The sequence below is a fragment of the Argiope bruennichi genome, chromosome X1 (genome assembly GCF_947563725.1).
Source record: "Argiope bruennichi chromosome X1, qqArgBrue1.1, whole genome shotgun sequence".
In the NCBI taxonomy this organism is placed as follows: Eukaryota; Metazoa; Arthropoda; class Arachnida; order Araneae; family Araneidae; genus Argiope; species Argiope bruennichi.
The window spans coordinates 102,263,173-102,287,357 of NC_079162.1; the positions used below are offsets into that span (position 1 = coordinate 102,263,173).

A 24,185-nucleotide genomic window follows, 5' to 3' on the forward strand; every position below is an offset into this window, starting at 1 on the left:
TTAAGTGAAAAAATAATAATACAATGAATAAAAATAAAAAATAACAGGACAACTGAATATTATTACTAAGGAGACAATTTTGCACAGTGTGTAAATATGTCTCATGTGCTATGTGTAAACTTGGCCCAACGCCATTCTTTTTTATAACAGTATATAAGCTTTATTTATAAAGAAATAAATCAATTAAATAACTTAAAACTACAGAGGTACAATCGAAGAGAATAATCCATAATAATTCAATATTCTAATAGTACGATCTCTATTATTAAAGCCATTAAGCAAGGGCACTATTTTGTTAAAGAATCAGTAAACCTTGTCCATTTTCACTGACTCTTGACATGAATGTAAAAGATGGCCGAGACGCTTCTCTTAAAATGACGTAAGGCATATATTTCACATCGACCACGATAAGTGAAATATATGCTTTGTGTGATCATGCCCCAGTATCAATCTTGTCCCAGCCTCTCCTATAGCCAAAATTATATGACATTTGTTAATTTGATTACTCGAAATATCAACTTATTATTGAATTCAGAATTTATGTCGTATCGACGCTAATAAGTCGCCTGCCAATAAAATTTAATCTATTGCACATTTTCTTATATTGTGATTCCCGATCTTGAATGGAGCTGTTCAAGTCCACAATCATACATGCTTATAATCCTTTTTTCAATACTAACCGCCATTGGTGACAGCTTGTTTACCTAAATCATGGGTTTTTCAGACTGTTAAACGCTTAATGTGGAATGTATCTTTTAAAATATACCTTGTTATTTGACAAGACGGAAAAACATGAATTTAATCCAATTTGCTAGATTACTCTGAGTGCTAAAGGTGTATATAAAGTATATAAGTGTATTAAAAAGTGTACTTCAAAATATATGCGGAAGTGAAAATACTATATCGAAGTTATAAGATAAAGCCCAAAGAAAGAAATTTTTTAAATCTTAATTTTAACATGGGATAAAGCACGCGAGTAAAAGTTTTAACAGATGAATGAATTTCATCAGAACATTAAAGATATCTCTACAGAATGTGTATATTAAATTTTTAAAAAATTATTAAAAATAACGAAGAAAGGTACAGAAACGAAAATGCTATTATTAAAAAGTAACTTTTTGAGTTTTAAAATAATGAAAAAAAAAAAAATAAACATGTTTGTGAGACAATAGTTTTGGAGAATATGGTCATCAATTTTCATGTCCAAATCAAGGTAATTACAAATCTGACGACGGTTGAGCCAATTTCAGTGATTAATTAAACTTTGTTTGGCGTCTATTTCTTGATTTCTTTTACTTCTTCCTTCTTGTGACTGAATAGAATTTTTAATGACACAACAGAGCATTTTAAAAAATATTTCATAGCTGCATTAATTAGCGAAGCGTGGAATTTAGTGCAGCTGTAAATGTATTCAATAAAACAATCTGAAACGTATAGATCTGATTAAATCTGACTGTTCCCAATCGACAATAACTGTGTAACATACGTCAACGTTTTATATGTGTACTATTTAGTTTTGAAAGAAAAATAGTTTTAAAAAAGCCGTCTTGATTTGGAACAATTCATTAAATTTTTACGGAATAATATACTTTCGATGAAGTTCACTCTCATGTATAACTATCACAGAGTTAACTGAAGCTATCGTGTGCGGACTATTTCGCTTACAGATTCAGATCGATTTATATATATATATATATATATATATTGATTTTAAGAAAAATCTTATTTGCTAAAGAATTATATTCTATCAAATTTCAGTTTCGTTTATCGTGAATTAATGTATTATTTTCCATTTTATTTTCCTACATCTAAGGTATCCTTTGAAAATGTGGTAACATGGCGCTGCGTTAATGAAAAGTCCGAAAAAGTGTGAACGGCTGCTGAAAACAAAAGACAGCAGTGTTCTCTCTGAAATGCTTCATTCTTGTCAGCCGGATGAAGTTCAAATCGACGTCAAGAAATATTTAGTAAAAATTAAAAGGAGAGTTCGAGATTATCAAGCAATGTCAATTATCACTAATATCCGAAGTTTTTAGCAATGAAAATAAAATAATTATTACATTTATAACCTTTCCTTTCGAACAACTTGATTTGTTTGGGTATTATGCCATGAAAAGCTAAAAATTATACTAAATATTGAAAAAAGTTCATTTAATTACTACCCTGATTGTAATATAGTCAAAAAGAATTTGAAATAATCTTGGAAAAATTGGAGCAAAAATTTATAGATATATCAAATTTTAGAATAAAAAACTTCCATAATAATTGTTGTAGATACATAAAGCATCCAAAATTGCTAATCTCAATAGTTTTCACAACATCATTTTAGTAGGAGTAAAACTGTATTAGCATTAATTTAAATGAAATTCGCAATAGAAAAAAAATCGAAGTAAAAAAAATGTGCATAAGTTGGTTACTTGGATCATGGTATTTTGCTAATTATCTTCCAGTTTTAAATTCTACTTCCTTTTTTTATGCAATACATTAGGTAAAAAACTTCTTTGTTTATTTCAACACAACTTTATGTCAAATATTCTTTAAAAAATATTTTAAATTATGTGAATTCTATTTACATAATGAGCACTGCTTTTATAAAGAGAAATGTCTTACGATGTCTGATAGAGAATGTATACTTCTCGAAAAAAGATAAAGAAAATTGATGTCTAAAGAGGACATTTTCACATCCGAAATTTGAAAATTATATATTAAATAAAATAGGCTATTTAATACATAGGGAACTGAATTTTTAGGCTATGATACGACTTATGTTTTGGTTTCAAATTCGGGTTCTAGTGATACAACTATATAAATTAACAAAAAAAATCTAATGTAATTGGTCAGTAAATAGAAGGATTAACGTGGTCCACACAATTATAAAATTATCATTCTGTAGATTTTGTTTCCTTCACAATTATATTTGTTGCATTAAGAAGAACATTAGCTTGTTGCTACTTACTTTAAAAGGAGTATTTTTAAAATAGTAGAAATAAGGAAAATCTGTCATATTTGAATCATCGAAACAGTTTCTAATGAAAACTGAGAGAAAATTAATTTCAATAAAGCAAAAGTAGTAAATTTTTTGTAGTTTATTTGCCTTTAAAAATGTAATACACTTTTTAAGAAATAACTTAAAAGTAGAATAAAACAAAGCCTATTAAAATTGTTTCATCAACCCAATCAAAGAAAATGGTTCTTTAAATTACATTACCCATCTCTTTAAACTCAATAATGCAAAATATTTTTCGATTTTCAAGTTCATATCAACATATACAATCTAAACTCAAGTTTGATATTTTATGAAATGTAACACTTCTTTTTTTTATTAGTTTGTTCCTCAAGATATAAAAGCACACAGCCTTAGTTTTTGCATTGTTTGGTGTCTTTAATATTAATTTATATCTTCTTGCTTTAGTTTTTTACAATTCCAGTTTATGCTTCTAATTAACGAGAGTGATTATAACTGCTTTCTGAGAGCTACGATAGACCTCTTAAAATAACTATCAAATTCAAGAAATAATTTTATTTCCAGTTTAAGCCCCTTACCCCCCTCCAATAAAAAGTAATCACCTAATCGTATCATTAAAATATTTGAATAAAATTTTACTGTAATAAGTACTAAACTGTGGTCAATAAAACTTATTCTTAAAAGATATAACATGTTCTGCCACTTAATTTCCAGCAGTTTAAATTCTGTTTATCCTTTGCTAAAACATATAAAATATTTATTAACTTTTATTAATTTTTTTTTAAAAAATGGTCAAGTATTGCTTTAATTTAAGTGGTTAAAAATTTGTTTCAAATCAACACCTTTGACGCCTATACAGAATTGCATTATCTTAAAAATACTTGGGCATATGTGATCGAGTTCATGTGACATAAGGACTGGTTTTCTGAGTTAGTCAACCAAAAAGTTAAATCAGATGCATGCATGAAACTAATAGTGCTCCATTATTTTTGATTAATATTGTATTCTTATATGCCATGTATATGTAAAGTCCAATTAATATGTATACAAAAATATATGGATCTCACATTTCAGAAACACATATTAAATATATTTCTACCAAGGAAAGAAAAGAAGAAAAGAGACTAGACAATAGATTACTTAGAGATTTAAAAAAAATTAGTAAACAATCCTCTACCTTTGGAGAAAATGTTTTCACACTAGAATTCAGAAGTCTGCATAGAATAATTCAAGAGAATGACACTGATTTCAGTGAAGAAGCTTTTTGCTATTTCTATCAAATTTTCAAAGTGGAATATGCATCAAATTAAATGCATATAAAAACTTTAAAACTCTTGATGTAAAAAGAAATTGAATCACTAAGAAGAGTAATTTGAGAACTGACACATTTATTTTTACTTTATGTAAAAAGAAAAAAATATATATATATGATACAGATACTAGCCATGTTAAAATGTTCTTTTTAATTACAGATCTAAAGAAAGTGCAGTGTAATTGTAATATATATAAATAGACAATACTTTCATTGGGTGCTGAATTAACCTTAAGAAACTGTAATATTTTAAGAATACTAATGTTAAATAGTTCGTAAGCTAAATTCAACCTACTGAGTAATTATTACAAACTTTCTATCAACTAAAGTCATGCTTTTTCTAATTTATAATTAAAATCATAAACAAAACAGTAAAAAATTAATAAACAATATGATTATAGGAAAAGATAAATGATCTTTACTCTGATATACAGAACAGGAATTAAATATCACAGAAAACCTATTTACTAGAAAAGAACAATATCATATCACTAAGGAAAATAATAGTACCTGCTTGATAATATGTACTTCTTTAAAAGGTATCATAATAAAAAAGAATAAAAATCTTTTATATTAAATATAAAAATTGCAGATGTATATTATTTCCCAATTTCTTAAAATAAATAATATGCACTACATTATGAAAAATTTATACAGTAAAAAGAGATAAAGATACAAAACGGCATATTAATTTTAATTAACTCATACAATTCAACTGCAACATAGAATTATTTTTTATAATAAACTGCTCAAAAATAAATATATAAATAATGGGTCACTCAATTTTAAAAAAATAAATACTTTCAGTAATCTTTAAGAAAAATTAGAATGCATATTTTGCATCTATGTAGTCTTGCAACACTATATAGCCTGTATAATATCAGAAAATTTGGTTACCAAAATTATTTTATTTGATTCAAGATATAAAAGACATTTTTCTGAAGCAGTTATGCAGTATTCAATATTTGGAAACAAAACTTTTATTAAGCTATTCACTAAAATGACTATCATTGTCAAATAAAAAAGAAGTATAATTTTAAGACAAACATAAGGACTGTACCAGTTTCATAATTTTACACCAAGGGAAGGAGGGGCAAAAAGATCAATAAATCAAATACATTTTCTTATCAACTAAGCAATTAACTAACTATTAAAATTAAGGATAGAACAAGATTTGTTTTGTCTAAGTATGAAATATAAGTGGGAAATCATATGCAAATATGAATAAATTTATGTACATCAATAGTAGATCAACAGTAGAGTTAATTTAAATTTCTCTGCAAAACTGGTTTTTGATTATTAATGCATAAAAAAAGTACAACACACTTAAAATAATTTTTTAAATTTTTTTTACCACTATTAGATTTTTCAGTTTCAGATTATCCAGAGAACTACTATTTTAATACCAAAGAAAAGAGAAACTTTCTTGTTCTGCAAGAAAATGGAAGTAAAGTTAAAGTGCTTCCTATTTTTTTATGTAGCACAAAAATAAACTCATGAAATTATAATTGATTGAGATTTAAAATGAAGGATAATATTTTCTCCAAACTGATTTTTCTTCTCTACTTGTGAAATATTTTTAGAGGCGTATCTAAAAGAATTGATGTTTATCCTTCCCCCCCCCTCCTCCTCTTTTTGAGTCTACTTTTCCCAAGCCTTGGTCTTTGAAAATTCCTTTCATTTTCAAGTGTTGAGAATGATTTCGTAATGCATGTGCCAAATGCGCCAGCAACAGGGTGGTCAGAAGTAGAATCAAAGGAAAATGAATCAAGTTCTAGAGCAAACACTAGAAGTTTGTGGAAGTAGTTTAGATTTAATAGGAGCTGGTCCATTAGATATGGAGAACGGCATAAAATTTGCGTCGTTTTATTACGGAATTTAAAGGCTCAAGTCCTCTGACCTTTCTGGGGCGCTAAACTTTTTACAGTAGTTAGCAAGTGTTTTGAAATGAAATCCAAATGCCACAGATACTTTTTTTTTCTGAAATTGACCACTTTTTACGCTCTAACTGTCATCTACATCGCATATGGTTGAATATTTTCATTTCTTTTTAAAGTTCTAAGCCATTTTTTAAGTGAAAAAATAATAATACAATGAATAAAAATAAAAAATAACAGGACAACTGAATATTATTACTAAGGAGACAATTTTGCACAGTGTGTAAATATGTCTCATGTGCTATGTGTAAACTTGGCCCAACGCCATTCTTTTTTATAACAGTATATAAGCTTTATTTATAAAGAAATAAATCAATTAAATAACTTAAAACTACAGAGGTACAATCGAAGAGAATAATCCATAATAATTCAATATTCTAATAGTACGATCTCTATTATTAAAGCCATTAAGCAAGGGCACTATTTTGTTAAAGAATCAGTAAACCTTGTCCATTTTCACTGACTCTTGACATGAATGTAAAAGATGGCCGAGACGCTTCTCTTAAAATGACGTAAGGCATATATTTCACATCGACCACGATAAGTGAAATATATGCTTTGTGTGATCATGCCCCAGTATCAATCTTGTCCCAGCCTCTCCTATAGCCAAAATTATATGACATTTGTTAATTTGATTACTCGAAATATCAACTTATTATTGAATTCAGAATTTATGTCGTATCGATGCTAATAAGTCGCCTGCCAATAAAATTTAATCTATTGCACATTTTCTTATATTGTGATTCCCGATCTTGAATGGAGCTATTCAAGTCCACAATCATACATGCTTATAATCCTTTTTTTTTTCCTTTTTTCAATACTAACCGCCATTGGTTTACCTAAATCATGGGTTTTTCAGACTGTTAAATGCTTAATGTGGAATGTATCTTTTAAAATGTGCCTTGTTATTTGACAAGACGGAAAAACATGAATTTAATCCAATTTGCTAGATTACTCTGAGTGCTAAAAGTGTATATAAAGTATATAAGTGTATTAAAAAGTGTACTTCAAAATATATGCGGAAGTGAAAATGCTATATCGAAGTTATAAGATAAAGCCCAAAGAAAGAAATTTTTTAAATCTTAATTTTAACGTGGGATAAAGCACGCAAGTAAAAGTTTTAACAGATGAATGAATTTCATCAGAACATTAAAGATATCTCTACAGAATGTGTATATTAAATTTTTAAAAAATTATTAAAAATAACGAAGAAAGGTACAGAAACGAAAATGCTATTATTAAAAAATAACTTTTTGAGTTTTAAAATAATGAAAAAAAAAAAAAAAAAAAAAAAAAACATGTTTGTGAGACAATAGTTTTGGAGAATATGGTCATCAATTTTCATGTCCAAATCAAGGTAATTACAAATCTGACGACGGTTGAGCCAATTTCAGTGATTAATTAAACTTTGTTTGGCGTCTATTTCTTGATTTCTTTTACTTCTTCCTTCTTGTGACTGAATAGAATTTTTAATGACACAACAGAGCATTTTAAAAAATATTTCATAGCTGCATTAATTAGCGAAGCGTGGAATTTAGTGCAGCTGTAAATGTATTCAATAAAACAATCTGAAACGTATAGATCTGATTAAATCTGACTGTTCCCAATCGACAATAACTGTGTAACATACGTCAACGTTTTATATGTGTACTATTTAGTTTTGAAAGAAAAATAGTTTTAAAAAAGCCGTCTTGATTTGGAACAATTCATTAAATTTTTACGGAATAATATACTTTCGATGAAGTTCACTCTCATGTATAACTATCACAGAGTTAACTGAAGCTATCGTGTGCGGACTATTTCACTTACAGATTCAGATCGATTTAAATATATATATATATATATATATATATATATATATATATATATATATATATATATATATATTGATTTTAAGAAAAATCTTATTTGCTAAAGAATTATATTCTATCAAATTTCAGTTTCGTTTATCGTGAATTAATGTATTATTTTCCATTTTGTTTTCCTACATCTAAGGTATCCTTTGAAAATGTGGTAACATGGCGCTGCGTTAATGAAAAGTCCGAAAAAGTGTGAACGGCTGCTGAAAACAAAAGACAGCAGTGTTCTCTCTGAAATGCTTCATTCTTGTCAGCCGGATGAAGTTCAAATCGACGTCAAGAAATATTTAGTAAAAATTAAAAGGAGAGTTCGAGATTATCAAGCAATGTCCAATTATCACTAATATCCGAAGTTTTTAACAATGAAAATAAAATAATTATTACATTTATAACCTTTCCTTTCGAACTACTTGATTTGTTTGGGTATTATGCCATGAAAAGCTAAAAATTATATTAAATATTGAAAAAAGTTCATTTAATTACTACCCTGATTGTAATATAGTCAAAAAGAATTTGAAATAATCTTGGAAAAATTGGCGCAAAAAATTATAGATATATCAAATTTTAGAATAAAAAACTTCCATAATAATTGTTGCAGATATATAAAGCATCCAAAATTGCTAATCTCAATAGTTTTCACTACATCATTTTAGTAGGGGTAAAACTGTATTAGCATTAATTTAAATCAAATTCGCAATAGAAAAAAAATCGAAGTAAAAAAAATGTGCATAAGTTGGTTACTTGGATCATGGTATTTTGCTAATTATCTTCCAGTTTTAAATTCTACTTCCTTTTTTTATGCAATACATTAGGTAAAAAACTCCTTTGTTTATTTCAACACAACTTTATGTCAAATATTCTTTAAAAAATATTTTAAATTATGTGAATTCTATTTACATAATGAGCACTGCTTTTATAAAGAGAAATGTCTTACGATGTCTGATAGAGAATGTATATTTCTCGAAAAAAGATAAAGAAAATTGATGTCTAAAGAGGACATTTTCACATCCGAAATTTGAAAATTATATATTAAATAAAATAGGCTATTTAATACATAGGGAACTGAATTTTTAGGCTATGATACGACTTGTTTTGGTTTCACATTCGGGTTCTAGTGATACAACTATATAAATTAACAAAAAAAATCTAATGTAATTGGTCAGTAAATAGAAGGATTAACGTGGTCCACACAATTATAAAATTAACATTGTGTAGATTTTGATTCCTTCACAATTATATTTGTTGCATTAAGAAGAACATTAGCTTGTTGCTACTTACTTTAAAAGGAGTATTTTTAAAATAGTAGAAATAAGGAAAATCTGTCATATTTGAATCATCGAAACAGTTTCTAATGAAAACTGACAGAAAATTAATTTCAATAAAGCAAAAGTAGTAAATTTTTTGTAGTTTATTTGCCTTTAAAAATGTAATACACTTTTTAAGAAATAACTTAAAAGTAGAATAAAACAAAGCCTATTAAAATTGTTTCATCAACCCAATCAAAGAAAATGGTTCCTTAAATTACATTACCCATCTCTTTAAACTCAATAATGCAAAATATTTTTCGATTTTCAAGTTCATATCAACATATACAATCTAAACTCAAGTTTGATATTTTATGAAATGTAACACTTCTTTTTTTTATTAGTTTGTTCCTCGAGATATAAAAGCACACAGCCTTAGTTTTTGCATTGTTTGGTGTCTTTAATATTAATTTATATCTTCTTGCTTTAGTTTTTTACAATTCCAGTTTATGCTTCTAATTAACGAGAGTGATTATAACTGCTTTCTGAGAGCTACGATAGACCTCTTAAAATGACTATCAAATTCAAGAAATAATTTTATTTCCAGTTTAAGCCCCTTCCCCCCCCCCAATAAAAAGTAATCACCTAATCTTATCTTTAAAATATTTGAATAAAATTTTACTGTAATAAGTACTAAACTGTGGTCAATAAAATTTATTCTTAAAAGATATAACATGTTCTGCTACTTAATTTCCAGCAGTTTAAATTCTGTTTATCCTTTGCTAAAACATATAAAATATTTATTAACTTTTATTAATTTTTTTTAAAAAAATGGTCAAGTATTGCTTTAATTTAAGTGGTTAAAAATTTGTTTCAAATCAGCACCTTTGACGCCTATACAGAATTGCATTATCTTAAAAATAATTGGGCATATGTGATCGAGTTCATGTCACATAAGGACTGGTTTTCTGAGTTAGTCAACCAAAAAGTTAAATCAGATGCATGCATGAAACTAATAGTGCTCCATTATTTTTGATTAATATTGTATTCTTATATGCCATGTATATGTAAAGTCCAATTAATATGTATACAAAAATATATGGATCTCACATTTCAGAAACACATCATATTAAATATATTTCTACCAAGGAAAGAAAAGAAGAAAAGAGACTAGACAATAGATTACTTAGAGATTTAAAAAAAATTAGTAAACAATCCTCTACCTTTGGAGAAAATGTTTTCACACTAGAATTCAGAAGTCTGCATAGAATAATTCAAGAGAATGACACTGATTTCAGTGAAGAAGCTTTTTGCTATTTCTATCAAATTTTCAAAGTGGAATATGCATCAAATTAAATGCATATAAAAACTTTAAAACTCTTGATGTAAAAAGAAATTGAATCACTAAGAAGAGTAATTTGAGAACTGACACATTTATTTTTACTTTATGTAAAAAGAAAAAAAAATATATATATGATACAGATACTAGCCATATTAAAATGTTCTTTTTAATTACAGATCTAAAGAAAGTGCAGTGTAATTGTAATATATATAAATAGACAATACTTTCATTGGGTGCTGAATTAACCTTAAGAAACTGTAATATTTTAAGAATACTAATGTTAAATAGTTCGTAAGCTAAATTCAACCTACTGAGTAATTATTACAAACTTTCTATCAACTAAAGTCATGCTTTTTCTAATTTATAATTAAAATCATAAACAAAACAGTAAAAAATTAATAAACAATATGATTATAGGAAAAGATAAATGATCTTTACTCTGATATACAGAACAGGAATTAAATATCACAGAAAACCTATTTACTAGAAAAGAACAACATCATATCACTAAGGAAAATAATAGTACCTGCTTGATAATATGTACTTCTTTAAAAGGTATCATAATAAAAAAGAATAAAAATCTTTTATATTAAATATAAAAATTGCAGATGTATATTATTTCCCAATTTCTTAAAATAAATAATATGCACTACATTATGAAAAATTTATACAGTAAAAAAAGATAAACATACAAAACGGCATATAAATTTTAATTAACTCATACAATTCAACTGCAACATAGAATTATTTTTTATAATAAACTGCTCAAAAATAAATATATAAATAATGGGTCACTCAATTTAAAAAAAATAAATACTTTCAGTAATCTTTAAGAAAAATTAGAATGCATATTTTGCATCTATGTAGTCTTGCAACACTATATAGCCTGTATAATATCAGAAAATTTGGTTACCAAAATTATTTTATTTGATTCAAGATATAAAAGACATTTTTCTGAAGCAGTTATGCAGTATTCAATATTTGGAAACAAAACTTTTATTAAGCTATTCACTAAAATGACTATCATTGTCAAATAAAAAAGAAGTATAATTTTAAGACAAACATAAGGACTGTACCAGTTTCATAATTTTACACCAAGGGAAGGAGGGGCAAAGAGATCAATAAATCAAATACATTTTCTTATCAACTAAGCAATTAACTAACTATTAAAATTAAGGATAGAACAAGATTTGTTTTGTCTAAGTATGAAATATAAGTGGGAAATCATATGCAAATATGAATAAATTTATGTACATCAATAGTAGATCAACAGTAGAGCTAATTTAAATTTCTCTGCAAAACTGGTTTTTGATTATTAATGCATAAAAAAAGTACAACACACTTAAAATAATTTTTTAAATTTTTTTTACCACTATTAGATTTTTCAGTTTCAGATTATCCAGAGAACTACTATTTTAATACCAAAGAAAAGAGAAACTTTCTTGTTCTGCAAGAAAATGGAAGTAAAGTTAAAGTGCTTCCTATTTTTTTATGTAGCACAAAAATAAACTCATGAAATTATATAATTCTTCTTAAACATTAATTAAGAAGATGATCTAAACCACAATTTTTTATAAAAAACAGTAAAAAAAATTTGATAGAGTTAAATAATGTTTATATATATATATATATATATATATATATATATATATAATGCATGTTTATACATGCCAGGTACAATATAGTGAAAAATGTAAAGCAAAAGAAGAAATGAAGATGAAGACAGTTATGCAGTCATAAAAATTGTGGGTTCATGTCCCAATACCCATGATAACTAATTCATCAAACCATTTATATTTTAAAAGTGGTAAATTTAAATTTTATCATACGTTTCTTCTTTGAAAAATATATTATAATATCTATAAAGTATATTTAAAAAAATCGAAAATAATTCATTACAAAACTCTACTGACGAAATTGAGATACCTGGTAATATACAATAGAAATTTTACTGGATATGAATATGAACATAGAAATAGAGACTGTAAAACAAGACTTAGTCAATCAGGAGGAGAAAGTTTTTCAAGAATATAAAATATAATACAGTTCGAAAATTCGAACAAATTACTCCTTACATATAATACAAATATATTTTTTTAATAGTTGAGTGGTAAAAAACATCATAACTCAAGATTGTAGGCCTCGTACAGACAGTTCAATAAAAAGTGTATGCTACTGCACAACAGGAATGACAATTCTTCCTCGTCAAATGCTCATTCTCTAAAACTTAATGAAATACATCAAAAGTCCTTCTGTATTCAGAAATGGCTAATCACTATTTTAGAATAATTGAGAAGATATACTCAAATATGGTAACAAAATATTTTGACATATTTTGCTCCAAATAAAATTAATAGTAAAATAAAAATTATCTTCATCTGATTTTTTTAAATGGAATTATGACAATGATTCAGATAATGAATGAATAAAGAATATTGGATAGACCTCTGTCTGGTTCATGACAATGTTGCACCAAGTGCGTCTCCCCATATGCCATCCAGTAATATCCAAGGAGTTGTTGACTAGTAAGGATAAGCATCCGATATGTTCAGAAATTTCTAAATGTGACTTTTTGAGAGATCACAGTTTTTGCTTATCTCCCTTGTGCTGCTTGTTGGATGTATGAGGGCAAAAGATAACACATCTCCTAGTTGCAGTTACTCCCCTACTTTCCCTGGACGGCTGATTGAGGTCTGTTAGTCACATAGTCTGTTTCTCTTAAATATTTTGTGATTTCTTGGATGGACATATGTGAAGGATGCAATCCTCCAGAGAAGTATTGCTAATATAATTATGCTGTCAACTATGTCTTATGCCCATATTCATTATTAAAAAAATCATTCTACAATATTAAATTTTTAAAAACCATTCCATGATCAAGAGCTTCATAATACAACTCTGAGAATGTAACTCTGCAATAGCTACCTTAGTTAAAAATTCATGCATATTTCCACACTGTTTCATGCATATTTCCATAATGCACAAATTCTGCACACCAAACTCAAGCTGTTTTGATTTGATGTGTTTTGTAAAATGATTCTACATAATCTGCATATTGTCTACTCTGCTTTTCAAGGACAGCCAGTACAAAAATGCAACCCACCGCTTTAACATCACAGTTTGTTTGTTTTTTAATTAGCAATATCACTTTTTCAAGTTGGGGGCTTGTTTCTGTTTGAAAGATAACTCCCCCCCCCCCCCATTCAAGTTTTGTGATTACAAAGTTTCTGAAACCACAAACAAACAAATGTGAATTTTAAGCATTTTTTTTCAGCATTCATGATTATAAGGTCTTTTTGTTCTAAATAAATGATACTATATAACTTTGTAATTCATTTTTTTTCCTGTATCTCATACAGTTTTAAGGACAATAATGCTAATTTCACCATTTTCCTCATATATAACGAAAATGAAAAGGGCAACTGAAAATGGTTCCAGTCAGTAATGCAAAGTCACTTTACCACACCCAGACATCACTCGTATAGATATATATAGCTTCAACAATTCCATAGTTAAGATGGTGGTAAAGGGCTTTAGTAGGCAACCTGTATATGAGAAGAAGAAAAAAATTGTTCTTTTACTATCTCTCACTTATAATACTGTATAATATGAAATGGAATTTTAAAATTATACAGATGGTTTTGATGGAAATGAAAAACTTTATCTGATTGAAGTAGTAAGGCAGTAAACTATTTATTACTTATCATAATTTTATATGATTTTACTGATTACATACCTACAGACTAAGAAAGGCAATAACAAAATCAGGAAATAACAATATATGTCAAATTAGAAATATATTATCTAAATAATAATCTTCCAATGAAATTATTTACTTCAAAGCATTCTATTTATTGAAACATAACCTATTTGTAGCACAAAGATGATATTACACCATTTTAAAGACAGACAATAATAAAAAAACACCCTATTTTCCACAGATGAATTACTGTTAAATACTTATTTTCATTTAAGGAATATTCTGATATACAACTAAAAAAATATATATATTACACACAATAAAAGATATTAAGAATATGAAAGTTTACTAGCTTAAATCAAGAAAAATGACATTATTTGTTCTTGATGAACTGTTGCATCTTTTTTAGCATGCTATTTTTTAAAAAAAACAAAGATATTCAATAAATTCTAATTAGAACTTGATGATAAACCAATTTTGGGATTATTAGTGAAACGGTGGAGGGTAACCGAATAGTAAACAGAGTAGATGACAGCTCACCATTTTAGGATATGTGCTTACTTCTTCTTAATGAATGCCAAGTAATATGAAATATGGATGTGTTAGGTACTAAGTACTTTCTTTAGTAAATATTTTTGATATTATTGATGGTCACATTCAGGTAGATAGCTTTGGTCATGTGAAAGGTAAACAAATAAATGATATGCTGACCATCCACAATATTAGAAGTATCTCTCACTCTTCAATTCTTTTCTCACTGCCTGTAATGCTGTTGTGAGTTTTCTCTTTAGTACAAAGTTTTATTCAAAAATGATATTATTAAAAAGGCTATTTCAGTAATTGAGCAATAAATTAAGAGAAATATGAATCTCTGAATAATAAAATTATTTATTTCTTATTTTCTGTATACTTAGGAGTTTTAAATAATTAATATATTAATTGTTAATGTAAATAAAATATTTGTTATACTTATAATACTATTTTATTACTATGGTAATAATTATTTATTTCAATAATAATTTATTATATTTTTTAACAACATCAATAAATCTTCAGGTACATTTGATACAATTAATATAGGCTACATTTTGTATGTACCATTCTTTAAATTGTATCACATTACTTTATACTTAGTTTGCAAATATATATATTTTTTATATTACAATACTTGATCATTTTTTTCAGTCAAATTTCAATAATAAAGTTATAAAACTTATGTCAGTGTTGAAAGCTTAAGAAACTATAATATGACCAAAATACTGTAAAAATGATAAAGAAAAACAAAATTCTGATTATTTATTTATGTTTTAGTTATACTGTTTTCAGATTTCATCTGTGCTTTATAATAATTGCTTTTTAGAAGCTGAAATGGTTGAAAAAATGAAATCAGTTTCAGAAAAAACGTTATTTTTATTCTATATACAGTGGGGGCCAAAATTGTGGACACTTTTGAAAATCGCTATGTTTTCTAACTTTGTATGCTTATGGAAAATATTATATTTCACAAAATGCAAACTCTTGCATATCATTTTAAAGAGAATTTAATGCTGATTTCAATACCAAAAGCAAAATTCAAATATTTGTAATACAAAAAAATTATTCTTGCTTTAGTCTGAATAACAAACACAGTGATGAAGTGGATTGTAATTTCTAATTTTCCTGACAAATTGCTGTTCTTGTTCTGGGAACCAATCAAATTTTAATAATTGCTATCAGAAGCTGACATCATGTTTAAAGTTGGAATAAGTCATTATTGTGTTTTTCTCTGCAGAAGGAAGACTGTTTTTTATGTAATTAAACTGCAAGTTAGAAGTTTCGTTAAAATTTTTAATATACAGTTGGAATTTTTGGAAATATTCCTAATATTTAGCCAAGAAGCAACGACATGAAATAAAAGAATATATTGGGCAATTAGAAAGAGAAATAAAATTATTGTGTTACATGAGCGTGGCCTTTCCTATGCAGAAATTGCAAGACAGATGGCTGGTTCAGTGACTACAACTGGAGACTGAAAAGTTTGTTTACGATATCAGGAGGCAAATTCCATAAAAAACAAAGCAGGAAATGGCTGAAAACGGTGTACCACATCTGTTCATGACAAAATAATAAAAAACTATGTCTCCAAGATAGAAGAATGTCATCAGCAACCATCAGAAGTCAATTGAAAGATACTGGTGTTTCTGTCAGTTCCAGAACAATCAGGAGAAGATTATTAGATGTTGGAATAAGAGTCAGAATTCCTCGAAATAAACCTTACCTTAATTTAAAAAAGATTATAGTGGGTAAAGGAATACATTAATTGGGCAAATGATCAGCGGTCACAAGTTATACGGAGTGAGGAAACGAAGATATTGTTATTCGGTAGTGATGGTGAAAATAGGTAAGACATAGAATAGGCGAAGAGCTACATCCTGACTACATCCAGGTAACTATGAATAACTCAGTTAGTGTTATGATTTGGTCATGCATGTCAGCAGACGATATTGGTCTCCTTCATGTTATCGATGGGACATTAAATGTAAGAAAATATATTGACACTATTCTAGAGCCAAAAATTACACCTTCCATCAGTGATCTCTTTCCCAACAAAGCATCATTTATTTTTCAGCAGGATCAGTTCCTTGCCCCAAAGCAAAAATATCGAAAGAGTGGTTTAGTAGAAAGAGCATTGAATTTTTGTCATGGCCAGGAAATAGTCCTGACCTCAAAATTATTGAGAACTTATAGCACCGTTTCAAAACTCTTGTACATAGGAAGTGTTTATCAAATAAAAGAGAATTATTTGAGGCTATAATTGTTTCCTAGTATCATTCAATAACGAAAGAAGATCTTAAAACTCTCGTCAGCTCAATGAAACATCAGTGTGTAGCTGTAATAAAAAATAAAGGCTGCCTTACTAAGTACTGATAACTCACTGCAGTCATCAGCATCTAATGTATCTCCATAATCATTTCTACTCAACTTTTTTTGTATTGCAAATATTCAAATTTTGCTTTTTGTATTGAAATCAGCATTAAATTCTCTTTAAAATGATATGTAATACTTTGCATTTTATGAGATGTTACATTTTCTATAAGCATACAAAGTTAAAAAACATAAAAATTTTCCAAAAGTGTCCACAATTTTGGCCACCACTGTACAATTTTTTTTTTTTTTTATGTATAGAAGATAAAAATCCAACAGAAACATTCATTATAGAAATTTTCATTATATCATTAACCTAAAGATATAATGAAATAACCGAAGTTTTTATATTCATTGGAAAACAATAATATATATGTAGTTTTATTGCAGGGTAATCTATTAATATCAATTTGAATTAATCTGGTAAACAGATTTTGGATTTAGAATTCGGAACTTTTTGGATCTAGAATTGGGAGGAAACAGCATACATAACGTCTTTAATCAATATATAAAGTAATTTTGGTAAAATTTCAAAACAGAAAATTTCATGATATATTTTTTACTGTCATTGCAATTATTATTATCAAGCATAAACTGTTTGGAACATGAATTGCATAGTAGTGCAGTGTGGAAATTCAATACATTTCCAAAAATCAACCTTGTATGGCTTTAAAAAATATGAATATTTTTCATTGTTTCTTACATTATTTTTACTATTACTTAATCAGAGGATGAAAAGAATTCTGCAAAGAAACTACATATATGCTTCAAAGAAACTACTGTTCAGCTACGAATTGTAAAACCCTCCACATTTTTGCCCATGTGTTAGGATCGGTTTAATTAGTCAAAATAGGGGTGAAAGGAAAGATGAAAGGAGGAGATGTTTACATTTACTAGTATCTAATAGGGGAAATCCCAGGTCAAAGAGAATACCAAAAATGCACTCATCGTTCTGCTTCTCATCCCTTAATGAGATGGAGTCGTCGAAATGTGGTCGTCTCAGAATCTGTTGACGAACAGTAAAACACAAAACATTGCTCACATCAATACTGATAGCTTGTACAATCTAATAATATGAAGAATTTTCTTATGATGTAATTATTATTAAAAGTACAAGTTTTTAACTAGGGACTTCAATAATTTCCAATACATTTTAATGTGATGCAATTCAGTAAATCTCCTAAACTAAACCTCAGTTTAATTACAAAAGCAAAATATAGCAGTCCTATTTTTAATGTCTAATTTGATAAAGCCCAAATTAGACATTGGGCTATATCAAATTGAATAAGATTGTCCAGTCTAAAAGAATCTTTTTAATTATGTTGCAAGTTACAAGAGTGATTACTCAATTTCAAATCATTAGAAATATACAATATCAGATTGCATTTGATTAGTTCTGTTGATCCACAAGATATTTCAGAATGAAATTATTTCAACAAACTATTTTATAAATGTTAGTAACTTGAAAATGCAATGATAAATGACAAAGAAATTTTAATATGAAAAGAACTTCCTATGATAAGAAGCGAAGTAAGGAGGGTTAGAAATATAACTAACAATTTTTTAATTAAAGTTCCTTAAAACTTTTTAGCATTCTTAAAGCATTAATTTATTACAAAATTCAAAAAACTTCTTTACAATATTCCCTTTGTTGAATATCAAATAGTTATTTCATTGAAATCAATATTTTAAAATGCTGTAACCATATTTCATAAAAGTTAACATTTGTAACAGTGAAGCTTTATTAATGGCAATGAAAACTTGAATAGCTCATAACTTAAATCTGATAAATATCTACACATAACCATCTAGAATTTCCAGGTTTAATTCAAGATAAATTTAATAATGATGATCATTAAATTTAAGACATGGCCAATTTTTTCACATGGAATTCTTTTTAGTGAGAAATGCAAGTGATTGATCGTTTTCAATCTGATGCAATAACTTTCCAAGTGGAATTAATACAAAAATAAAGAAAATAATCTTCGTTACTCATAAAAAAAAATATTGACACATTATAGCCTACTTAATCAAAAAACAGACAGATAACGAAAATTTAAGAACAAAAGTTTTGAAGATTTAAAACAGAAATTCTTCTAAGAAAAGACCTGGTAATTGATAGATCCAAAATATTTTTCATGTCACACAAGCCAGGGATTATAGTTTCTATAAATTAAAATTTCGTTTAACAAACCTATTAAAGGAGTAATTATTTTGGATTTGAATCATTAAGTTCTGTATGCCTTCAAAACAGAATGGTAATCTAATAGAACACAACATTTGAAAAATTAAACGAAACAAAATTTTGGCGGGAGTTCTTACCTTAATGTGGATGGTCAGGAAGGAATGGCGGTTTGTTTTCCAGCGTATGCTCCTGAACGAGTTCTTAGCTTGTGCCGGGTTAACAAAATCAAAACACGAATATCACAAAAAATTTAAAATCTGCCAGAATCAACCGTGGATGGTCACCAACAGGTTATAGCCAAGTAATAAACAAAGCGAGCGATTACCCATTCGGTACTTCACTGCGAGTATTACGTTCCGTTGTTCTGTCATGTGTGAAGCGGTTCTTTTGCATCCGCTTTAGCAAATAGGTTTTTTTTTTGCCATCGCTGTAACGCGGTTTGTGCTTCTGCCTTCGCATAAAGTTCCATTTAGTAACGAAATTATTAAAGAAGAATATCATTAAAGATGAATAATAAATGTTCGTTTATATGCTACTTAGTAAATTAATTACTTATATAATTAAACGTACTTATATTTTTAGAATCTTTTGATTATGTTTTTTTTTTTTGTAAAAATAAAAAAAAATTTAAAAGCCTGAATAAAAATTATTAATTAATATCATTCACATTTTCCGCATACTGCGAAAGTTTTTATACCAATAAAAAGAAGTATTAAATATGGCATTTTTACAGGATCGTCTACAAATAACAGTTTGATTAAATCTGTTGATGCATTTTTTTTTACCAGAAATTGGAGCCAAATACATTTATAATTTTTGTTTACTCAAGATATAAAAAAATGCATTTTTTAAAATTAATAATCAGAAAATACTGTGAAATATTTTTATTATTATCAAGCACAAGTTTTTTTGCTTTGTTTTTTAATCAATGGATTTGAACAGCTTCCCGTCCATGGTGTTATAAAAGTTCAATGAAGGTCCAAAAACAAAATTCGTATAATTAAAAAAATTATGGATATTTTCAAGGTTTTTCATTTAAATCATCTTCTTTACTATCACTTAATCAGTAAATGAAAATGTTCTCTTACAAAAAACTTAAATAGATCAGGCCCGCTTCAAATCGGTACAGCTCATTTGTTCGTGTAAAACTGAGATGCAGAAATAAGTTGGAATAAAGAAAAACAAACCTATAAGTTTTAAGTTTTTAATTAACGAAAAAAATCGTCATATGGAATTAAAGGAAATTTTTTATAATTTTTAAAGTTTTTGAAAATATGCAGAGAGATTTCTGATTGAGAGAGTTCTTCGAAATAAAATCTGAAACTAACAAACTAAGAAACAATCATATATTCTTCAAAAATGTCCCAGAAAATTAATTAAGTTAATCCCATGAAAAGGTGAGGAATGTAGCGAATCATGGTAAATAATAAGGCTAATCACTTATTTTGCCATTGTTTGGTGAATTTATTTTCGTTAATGGTTAACAGATTTTTTAACAGAATGAAAAAATTTCTGCGAATTTTATGAGATTCATCGATAGTTCTGAATCGATGAAAAAGAACTATCGATAGCTACATCGATAGTTCTTTTTTAGGTCCTTTTTCAAACCCCTTTTTCAAAGTATTTTTTTTAATAATCTTAAAATATAAAGTATCAGGTAGTGTTTGATTGGCTCATTTGATCCACAAGCGGTTTCAGTTTGAAATTCATTCAAGAGAAATTTTTCATACAATCCATAAATTCCAAATTAGTAAAGTAAATGATAGATAATTTTATAATATATAAAAGAAATTCCTCTAATAAGAGAAATAAGGAGGATTAGGGGCCGAATTGTTAATTTCTGAAGTAAAGAAAGTTCTCTTGCACTTTTTAATAATGTAAAGCATTAATTCAACTATAAAACTCAAATAAACCCTTCTGCTTTATTTCTTTTGTCAAAAGAATACAATGAAAGTCTCTTAATGTGATCGCGGCTAATATTAACATTCACTTTGACTTGATTTACGGACGACTAAGAACAACGGATGATTTGATTTCAAACCATAATTTTAAAAAATCTAAACATCTACTCATTGATTGTAACATTAAAAGTTAGGGATTAATTTATGGAATAAGATATAACCACGTAAACTTCTTATAAATTTGTTTAAGAAATACTTAATAATCTAAATTTTTATTGATATTTTTTTTAATAATATGCACTTGCTTTTTAAAAATTATTTGGCACAGTATGTAACTTTATGTGCAGTTACGAGATTTGAAATTTATTTAGTAAAACTGTTATTCTCATTTTAAAAAACATAAAGCTGCAGACTATAAGAGAATTATGCGTATTATAATATTTTAACTAAACATAATTTTAATATTACATTATATTAGCCGCAGTACCCGTGGCCTCATCACCATTAATTCGTTTTATTTGTTTGAAAAACAAAAAACGAACTCTTCGTTTAACCGCTTTCAAATTCTTATACCCGATCCTTTAAGATTCTAAAACCTGGTAATTAAGTAATTACTACACTAAAGCTTTAGGATAAAAGACAACCTTAGTTTTGTCATATAGCACATAATAATGCAATAAAAACTGACAAACCTTTCAAGTAAAATAAAATCTTATTTTGTGAACTCTGTCTGAAAAAAAAAAAAAAGAGAGAGAGAGAGAGAGGATATTTGCTGATTTCAGGGATTAATCGCGGAGTATTTGAACTCGAAGTTCTTAACCTCTGGTCCTAATAATGTTGAGAGAAAATGCAGAGCAAGCACAATTACATGGAAGATTTTGATTGCAGAGAAAAATAGAAACTTCAAAATACCTAATAAAAATTAAGATTTATAAATGCGATGAGAATAAAATAAATTTTTAAAAGTAAGGAAGGGGAATGGAGAAAAATATATTTAATAGAAGTTGCCCAAAAATAGTTCGAGGATGTGTCATATCTAGCAAGGAGAGATGAAATGTCAATGGGGTCAATTCACGGTCACGTGTCAGGTACGAAACAAACCGCTTCTGTTCAATTTTCAACCGTTCTGCGCATGTCGGGATGTCTGTCGATAGCGCCGATGAAACTTTAGTAAATGTTACACTAGCCGATCAATTTTTAAAAACTTTTGATTTTTTTAAAAAAAGAAATTAATATTTTGAATTATTTTCTCCAGATTTTCGTAGTAATGTAATTTTATTTCTTATATTAAAATTTTAATTAACATTTTCAATGGAATTATTGTTTTTGCATAATTAATTAAGATTGCTTGTTAATTCGTTTGTTGCCGTTTCATTCTTTCCTTTCCCCTATCCTTTATTTTTTTTTCCTATTTTATCCACCGGATACATTGTGACAAATGACTATGGCAGTGTGTTTGAAAAATTACATATGTTCTTTTTTTACATATTATTAAATGTTGAATCTTACGAATATAATTCTTTTTAAAAATAATTATTACTCTTAGAAAAGATAATATTTTAAAGCTCACTAATAAAGTTATTAATTTTTTTTTTCCTATGTAATGATTTTTATTAATATTGAAACTGATGTTTTCAGAGAAAAGAACTTGAAACTCAAATTAGTATATATGAATAAATTATGTTTACAATTTCAAATTAGGAAATATAAAAGGTACAGATACCTTTTTTTTTTTAAAATCTATGCAACTATGATAAATTTCATAGAAAGGTTAAGCAATCACGACTTCTATCACTTCATTTCATTATACTTGTAAAGTGGCAAAAGTAACATGAAATTTTTAGTATTTATTGAAACTTTTATATGTAAAATCCTTATATAATTTTCTTTCATATTGAAATTTTCGGTCAATGCTGGAAACAATTTAATACACATAATTTAAGCTAAGAACTTTTTTTGTATACAGTAAGATTTAAGTTTTAGCTACAAAGGAACACGTATTTTGCATTGACGAACTAATCATATGTCTTGTTATTTCAATCAACAATAAAAAGTTCTGACTAAAATGATATGAAGGCATGTTTTGATTTAGCTAGAAGCAGTAAATTTTATATACCACCAATACTTCTGGCCAAGCCTCTTTTATCTTTTAGCATTAGCCAGTAGAAAAACGCCTCAACTTCAACTGCAATCGTCTTTTAGTGTCTGTATCGATGTGCATAAACGCGGTCATAATTGCACCGGCTTTTATATTGTTTTGCACCTGAGTCCCAGCTGTTTTTTTGTTTGGCCTTGAATCTACTGTCAAACAGGTTTGTACAACTTAAATATACTTAGAACTTAAGACACTTTCAACACTGATGACATCATTTCATTACCTGTAAATGGATTAGAATTTTTATGTTGGATGTGTTTAGTGGATAAAGAATTGTTTTTCATTGTGCAGTTAATCATATGCATTTCATAAAATAATCATATGCATCATATCATAAATTATAACATTTATTCAGAAACTTTTTATATCTTTGCTGAATGAATAATACGTACTTGTATTGTAATATTAGGTTTTAAAACATTTTTTAAAATTCTAGTTTTTTTCTAAAGTTTTGTTGATAATTTTAATCATATTCGTATTAATTTGTTTTTCTTGATTGTTTTACCTACAATCTTTTTCATGATTATGTTGATATATTATAGGACTATATAGAAGAAATGTTCAGAAAAATGTGAGCAGTGTATCAGGGGGAAAATAGAGTTAAATACTTTCATGCTGAATGTCTCAAAAGATGAACATATGTGCAAAGTTGATATACTAAGCTTAAAAATGAGTTGCAGT

General features: G+C 27.4%; 2 protein-coding genes across 2 annotated transcripts in view; one reads left to right on the plus strand and one right to left on the minus strand.

Annotated features, from left to right (window-relative positions):
- Positions 1–19,826, minus strand: part of LOC129958877 (uncharacterized) — a 54,383-nt gene extending 34,557 nt beyond the window's left edge. The window contains exon 1 of the mRNA XM_056071599.1: positions 19,586–19,826. The gene's annotated coding sequence lies outside the window, so the exon portion shown is untranslated. The remainder of the gene's footprint in view (positions 1–19,585) is intronic.
- A 3,745-nt stretch (positions 19,827–23,571) lies between these two features.
- Positions 23,572–24,185, plus strand: part of LOC129958624 (uncharacterized) — a 35,203-nt gene continuing 34,589 nt past the window's right edge. Inside the window, exon 1 of the mRNA XM_056071223.1 lies at positions 23,572–23,661. The gene's annotated coding sequence lies outside the window, so the exon portion shown is untranslated. The remainder of the gene's footprint in view (positions 23,662–24,185) is intronic.